Source organism: Nansenia antarctica (genome assembly GCF_963989245.1).
Source record: "Nansenia antarctica genome assembly, chromosome: 15".
NCBI lineage: Eukaryota > Metazoa > Chordata > Actinopteri > Argentiniformes > Microstomatidae > Nansenia > Nansenia antarctica.
The window spans coordinates 10,454,554-10,462,053 of NC_137685.1; the positions used below are offsets into that span (position 1 = coordinate 10,454,554).

General features: G+C 50.0%; 1 protein-coding gene across 1 annotated transcript in view; it reads left to right on the top strand.

Moving 5' to 3' along the window:
• poc1a (POC1 centriolar protein A) overlaps window positions 1–7,500 on the top strand; it is a gene marked incomplete at its 3' end in the record, with an annotated part of 41,767 nt that overhangs the window by 15,534 nt on the left and 18,733 nt on the right. The window lies entirely within an intron of this gene.

The window sequence follows — 7,500 nt, forward strand, 5'->3', positions numbered from 1 at the left end:
GTCATCCAGCTCCATCTGATAAGAGAGCTGTGTTTTCTTGGCTAGCACGCTAGCCTAGCGGTTGAGGCCACAGGCAAATCCCTCCTCACAAAGGCTGCTAACCGCCTAGCCCCAGACTCACCTGGCTTCACTGTGTTAGCCTAGCCCCAGACCCACCTGGCTTCACTGTGTTAGCCTAGCCCCAGACTCACCTGGCTTCACTGTGTTAGCCTAGCTCCAGACTCACCTGGCTTCACTGTGTTAGCCTAGCCCCAGACTCACCTGGCTTCACTGTGTTAGCCTAGCTAGCCCCAGACCCACCTGGCCTCACTGTGTTAGCCTAGCGCCAGACTCACCTGGCTTCACTGTGTTAGCCTAGCCTCAGACTCACCTGGCCTCACTGTGTTAGCCTAGCTCCACTCACCTGGCTTCACTGTGTTAGCCTAGCTCCACTCACCTGGCTTCACTGTGTTAGCCTAGCGCCTAGCCCCCGACTCACCTGCCTTCACTGTGTTAGCCTAGCTCCAGACTCACCTGGCTACACTGTGTTAGCCTAGCTCCAGGCAGAGGGCCGAGCCGCAACTAGCAGGGCCTGCCGCTGGGCTTGGAAGGGGCCTGGCGGGTGGGTAGAGGGGTAAAGACCTGAGTGGGTGAATAGAGGGTAAAGACCTGAGTGGGTGAATAGAGGGTAAAGACCTGAGTGTGGAAGATCTGTATCGTCCAGTGGACGTGCTGCCGTGCCAACGGATGGTGTGCGCAGCGCTTTGTCTTTACACACACACACACACACACACACACACACACACACACACACACACACACACACACACACACACACACACACACACACACACACACACACACAACACACACACACACACACACACACACACACACACATACCCATACCCTTGCCATACCCTTCCATGGTTGGTTTAGTTTTGGACATAATATTTTGTGTAAAAAAATGTTAATTTATGATCGTCTGAAGTGTTTAGTAGTTCGCTTCGTTCGTCTTCCAGGTCGTTAACTGAGTGCGGTTCTTTCTAGGTTTTTTCCATTGCTGCTGTGTAGCTTGTTGTGTCAGACAGACAGACAGGCAGAGGGCTTTGAGGGTGTTGTATTAGACAGACAGACAGGGAGCTGTGTGGGTGTTGTATCAGACAGACAGACAGACAGACAGACAGGGGTCTGTGAGGGTGTTGTACCAGACAGACAGACAGACAGACAGACAGAGGGCTGTGAGGGTGTTGTATCAGACAGACAGACAGACAGACAGACAGGCAGACACAGACAGACAGACAGACAGACAGACAGACAGACAGGCAGACACAGACAGACAGACAGACAGACAGAGGGCTGTGAGGGTGTTGTATCAGACGGACAGACAGACAGGCAGACAGACAGACAGAGGGCTGTGAGGGTGTTGTATCAGACAGACAGACAGACAGGCAGACAGACAGACAGACAGACAGAGGGCTGTGAGGGTGTTGTATCAGACAGACAGACAGGAAGACAGACAGACAGACAGAGGGCTGTGAGGGTGTTGTGTTGTATTGGACTGAGTGGATGTGTGCATGTTGTCTAGGCTGTAGCTTCAGCCTGAGAAGGCAGCAGGCTCCTTAGAGAGGGTGTCTAGAGCCTGACTCCCTCTCTCTCTTTGATCTACGTATACCCCAAACATGTTTACTAGATAACGGCAACAACATGTCACATGGTTTATGTTCTATGGAAATGAGGTTATTTCTTCCCTTTTTTTGTTGACGTTTTTTTGAGACGATTAGAATTTAAAAAAAGTAAAAAAACAAAACAAACATGTATCCTGTTTGATGTTTGACGACTGCTTTAAGAGGCTTGCACATCTGTGATCTGAGGAGGGATTTAAAGTGATGGTTCTCCACCTTCCTGCCCCAGGAATTACAGCATGGTATGTCTGCTCTGAGGACTGGCGGGCGCAAGACATTCCTGTAGTCAGGTGGGCTCTCATCTGACGGCTTCTGTTCTGACTAGCAGAGAGAGAAGAACTGACTCCACGTCTGACAGACAGACGGGTCAGCAGCACCACAGGGGCCGGTGGCAGGGCCCAGAAACACTGATTCATAGACCACACACACAGACACACACACACACACACACACACACACAGTAGGAACACACACATACACGCACGCACGCGCCCGCACACACACACACACACACACACACACACACACACACACACAGAACAGAAGCATACACACAGTACAGACGCATACATACATACACGCACACAGACACACACACACACACACAGTACAGACAGTACAGACGCATACACACACTGTACAGACGCATAGACAAGCACGCATGCACACACACATGCACACACACACACACACACACACACACACACACACACACACAGACACACACACAGACACAGTGATGATGGAGCGTTAGGCGAGGCAGCAGCCCATGTGACCTCCTTGGCCGAGTGGTGTCTGGAGAAGGAGAGCCATCTGGCCCTCACATTGCATAACCCAGCAGCCCTGAGAAACCTCCACTCTGTGTGTGTGTGTGTGCGTGTGCGCGTGCGTGTGTATGTGTGCGTGTGCGCGTACGCGTGTGCGTGCGTGTGTATGTGTGCGTGTGTGTGTGTGTGCGCGTGTTTGTCCGTTAGACCAGAGCGTCTTGTTCTGAGCGGGACCAGGCCTTGTTGAGCTGAAGGACAACAGCTTCCAGAGCCTTGGTCCTGATGGCCCACTCCTCCACCCCTCCCTCCCACCCTGGTCCCTGTCGATGCCCCAGCGGCTGTGGCTCAGGCTCAGGAGGTAGAGCCTGCGTCTAACGGTCGCAAGGTCGGCCGTTCGATCCCCGGCTCCTCCTGTCCACGTGTCGAGGTGTCCGTGGGCAAGACCCTGAACCCCAAATTGCTCACAAAGAGTGGGCCCGCGCCTTGCATGGTAGCCTGCCGCCATTGGTGTGTGTGTGTGAATGGGTGGATGAAATGCCATTGTAAAGCGCTTTGGAATAAGGCGCTATATAAGTGCAGTCCATTTACCATTTGCCAATCCCTCACTCCCACCCTGGTCCCTGTAGAAGCCCCACACGAGGCCTCAGCCTCGACAATACCCTCTTCTGACAGATCCTGTCCAGACAGAAGTAGTGGATCGGTCAGAGGGGATATGATGTTCCTAACCTCGTCCTTCAGAGGAGCAGTGGGGCCCGGAGATTGATTGGTGATGTCTGCGCAGGGCAGACTGGGCGTGGCATCATGTCTGTGTAGAGAGCAGGTTTCTGTCCTGTAACGAGATGACAGGTCTGGGTCTGGGTCTTTCTCTCTCTCTCTTTCTGTTTTTTCGCTTGTTTGCTCTCTCTCTCTGTCTCTCTCTCTCTCGCTCTCCCCCCTCTTTCTTGTTCTTGATCTTTATCGGCCTTTGTCACTCTCTCTCTGCGTCTCTACCTTCCTTCCTCTTCTCCCCTCCCTCCCACCCTCCCTCCCTCCCACCCTCCCTCCTTCCCTCTGAACCCTTGTTCCAGACACACAGTGCAGTAAATACCATATCATGTTCTGCCAGCCACCCGGTCCTTTCAACACTAGTGCCAGGAGTGCTGCTCGAGCCGCCAGGATTACAAATGAAGCCAAAGACAAATTCCTGCCTGCAGTACGCAGGCTCCATACATTACCCTGCATCCACGCTCCATACATTACCCTGCAGTACGCAGGCTCCATACATTACCCTCCATACATTACGCTCCATACATTACCCTCCATACATTACCCTGCATACATGCTCCATACATTACGCTCCATACATTACCCTGCATACACCCTGCATACATTACCCTGCATACATTACCCTGCAGTACACGCTCCATACATTACCCTGCATACATTACCCTGCAAACATTACCCTGCATACACGCTCCATACATTACCCTGCATACACGCTCCATACATTACCCTCCATACATTACCCTCCATACATTACCCTCCATACATTACCCTGCATACATTACCCTCCATACCCCCTCCATACATTACCCTGCATACACCCTCCATACATTACCCTGCATACATTACCCTCCATACATTACCCTGCATACATTATCCTGCATACATTACCCTGCATACATTACCCTCCATACATTACCCTGTATACACCCTGCATACATTACCCTGCATACATTACCCTGCATACACGCTCCATACATTACCCTGCATACATTACCCTGCATACATTACCCTGCATACACCCTCCATACATTACCCTGCATACATTACCCTGCATACACCCTCCATACATTACCCTGCAGTACACGCTCCATACATTACCCTGCATACATTACCCTGCATACACGCTCCATACATTACCCTGCATACACGCTCCATACATTACCCTCCATACATTACCTTCCATACATTACCCTGCATACATTACCCTGCATACACGCTCCATACATTACCCTCCATACATTACCCTGCATACATTACCCTCCATACATTACCCTCCATACATTACCCTGCATACATTACCCTCCATACATTACCCTCCATACATTACCCTCCATACATTACCCTCCATACATTACCATCCATACATTACCCTGCATACACCCTGCATACATTACCCTGCATACATTACCCTGCATACACGCTCCATACATTACCCTCCATACATTACCCTGCATACACGCTCCATACATTACCCTGCATACACTCTCCATAAATGACATTCATACCTACATTACCCTATTATGTATTACTCACAGGATCTGTGTTGTCATGGTCACCAGATCTGGCTACAGACGGTATGTCGAATAGTTTACAATGTGATACTATTCCAATGGTTCCATTGCACCAGGCCACTAAATCAGGAGCAGCTCGAGTATATAAACATTTGTGACACATCGATCTGACCCAGGGCTGATTGGCCTCACTGATGTTGGCACAGAACCCTGAAATATGAGAGGCACGGCGAGATCCAATGCATTCTGGGCTGCCACCCTGCCAATGTCTTTGTGCTTGTGCCCGTTTCTTGGAAAGCAATATGATGATGTTGAGAGGAAAGAGGGAGGAGAATGGACAATGAAAGAGAGAGAGAGAGAGAGAGAGAGAGAGAGAATGAGGGATGGAGAGAGAGAGAGAGTGAGGGATGGAGAGATAGAGAAAACGAGGGAGGAAGGGAGGGAGAGAGGGACCATTAGAAGGTGGTTAAATATTCAAACCCCTCATCAGATGTCACTGTTGCCAGATGAACAGTTTGATGGGCTCTGGGTGATCCAGGGTCAGCTGCACCCCCCCCCCCCCCCCCAGCTCTTAACCATTAGTAGAGCAACATGTTAAACTGATCTAAGGCCAGGGCCAGGGTGGAGCATGGTGTGGTGGGGTGGCAGGGGTTGTAGGCTGGGAGTGGAGGGAGGAGGCTGGGGGGTGGGGGGGGTGGGAGGGAGGGAGGGTGTGGTGGGGGGGGGGGGGGGGGGGTGAAGCTAGTCGTCGGGGGGGTCCCAGGTGCCCGAGGCAGGGTTAGGGTTTCAGCCTTTTACAGTGGTAGTGTTACTTACATCAACAAGGGCACTGCCAAGGTCCCTGTGAAGGAGGGAAGGAGGGAGGGAGGGAGGGAGGGAGGGAGAGAGAGAGAGGGAGAGAAATAGAGGAATATTGGAAAAGAGGGTGGGTCTCAAATTGGCTTCCAACACGGCATGACCTCGCGCCACCCGAGTCTACTATTACACACGTCGATCGATCACACACACACACACACACACACACACACACACACACACACACACACACACACACACACACACACACACACTCTCATCCACCCACACACACACACACAACCACCCACCTACCCACACCCACAGACCCCCCCCCTTGTGCCACCTGTCTCCAGTTACACACATGAATCGATGCCATGGAGCCGGTAAACGATGGGCTGTAACTGGAGAGCCCTGCACTGTTTACTGTGGTCACATGACTCACACACCAACACAACAAAATGACACAAATACACTATTCTACTGTAGACCTGATCAACCAATCAGAGGGAGGGATGCCTCATCTGACCGTATGTTCATGGCCATCACACATGATTTGGATAGGGCAGTAACCATAAACGTGTTTATGAAAAGCGTTATTTTTGAAAAGCGTTATTTTTGAAAAGCGTTATCTTTGAAAACACGTTATTGTTGAAAAGCGTTATTGTTGAAAAGTGTTATTGTTGTGAAACTCTACATGCTATTATGCGTACAATTATGTCTAATAGGACTTTGCTTTAGTACAAATTAAATTCCCTACCTCTACACTTGTCACATATTGAATCTATTTCGGGTTCTGGGTCAATCCATAACTTAAAAATAATTATTTTAAACTGACTGACCACTGAATTTCAAATCTAATTCAAATGGACTGTAGCTCAACATACAGTGAGTTGATGTCAGCTGTGCAGGGTCCTCTCTCCTACAGTTGAGGTCTCCTTCAGTTGAGGTCTGCTACAGTTGAGGTCTCCTTCAGTTGAGGTCTCTTACAGTTGAGGTCTCCTTCAGTTGAGGTCTCTTACAGTTGAGGTCTCCTACAGTTGAGGTCTCTTACAGTTGAGGTCTCTTACAGTTGAGGTCTCCTTCAGTTGAGGTCTCCTTCAGTTGAGGTCTCTTACAGTTGAGGTCTCTTACAGTTGAGGTCTCTTACAGTTGAGGTCTCCTACAGTTGAGGTCTCCTACAGTTGATGTCTGCTACAGTTGATGTCTGCTACAGATGAGGTCTGCTACAGTTGAGGTCTGCTACAGTTGAGGCCTCTCAGGCAGGGCTCGCTCCCTCAGACAGTAGGAGCTGTACTGTACTTCACCAAGGCTGTGTTCTAACCGTCTCTAATAGCGCTCGCTGTCAGCTGTAATTACAGCCACGATGACTAGACCCAGCTCTAAAGAAACATCATGATCAGTTCCTTGAATCAGGCTTTTTTTCTTTTTCTAAGTAACACTGCCCTTGTGTGGACTCCGTCCCCCCCACTCCCTCCCTCCCTCCTCCCTCCCTCCTCCCCCTCTCCTCCCCTCCCTCCCTCCCTATTGTAAGCCACAGTCTGAAGCCCAAGTGCTGTTGTAAAGAGAAGCTCTTAAGCAAGGCTGTGGCCGTCTCTCCATTCATGTAGATGGGCTAACGGAGGAGGGGGGAGGTTTAATGGATCGCTCCCAATTTGGCTAATTATCTTGGGTTGGTGTGGACCGGTAGATTAGATGTAACAGCATTGTGTTTATAGAAGGTATATTTATTCATTATTATTATTTTGAATGAAGAAGGTAATTAGACCGTCGTGACACATTTTTTCCCTTTCAATATCAGTGGAAGCTGGTGGTGGTGGAAATCAGAGGGACAGGCTCGTTGCTATGCATGGAACGCAACAAGGAATGGCGTCATTATTAGGGATGGGAATTGATGAGATGTTATCGATACCAATGCTATTATCGATTCTTTATCGATTCCTTTATCGATTCCTGATCAATTTTCTGTGTGGAAAAAAAGTAGGCCTACACATGTTT